The sequence below is a fragment of the Orycteropus afer genome, unplaced genomic scaffold (assembly GCF_000298275.1).
Source record: "Orycteropus afer afer isolate SDZICR_OR568_19922 unplaced genomic scaffold, OryAfe1.0 scaffold02067, whole genome shotgun sequence".
Classification (NCBI taxonomy): Eukaryota; Metazoa; Chordata; class Mammalia; order Tubulidentata; family Orycteropodidae; genus Orycteropus; species Orycteropus afer.
Genome location: NW_006923654.1, coordinates 20578 through 21089, shown reverse-complemented (window position 1 = coordinate 21089; position 512 = coordinate 20578).

Here is a 512-nt window from a genome sequence, read left to right as displayed (position 1 = left end):
ATCTTATTTTGCTTGAATACACAATAAACCTTTGTGGAAACAGCAGTCAAGAAATCCAACAATATATTGTTTGGGCAAATCCACTGCAAAAGACTTCTTTAAAGCATTAAAGAGCAAAGATGTCACTTTGAAGGCTAAGGGGTGTCTGACCCAAGCTGGGGTCTTTTCATTAGCCTTATATGTGTGTTTTGGAGGGCTGAACTGGTAGGGGAAGGCTGGGAAGCAGCGACAGATGGCTTTTTGGAGGGCCAGAACTGGTAGGGGAAGGTGTGGAATCGGCCCCAGATGGTTTTTGGAGGGCCAGAACAGGTAGGGAAGGCTGGGAAGTGGGAGTGGAGCAGTTTGGAACAGGTAAGAGAGATGAACTCATCACCAGTTTGGTGTCCTTGTGTGTTGCTGTGAGGCTGGAGGCTATGTTGCCAGTGTTTCAAGCGCCAACAGGGTTACCCATGGTGGACAGGTTTCAATGGAGCTTCCAGATTAAGACAGACTCAGAAGAAGGAAGAGGCCAT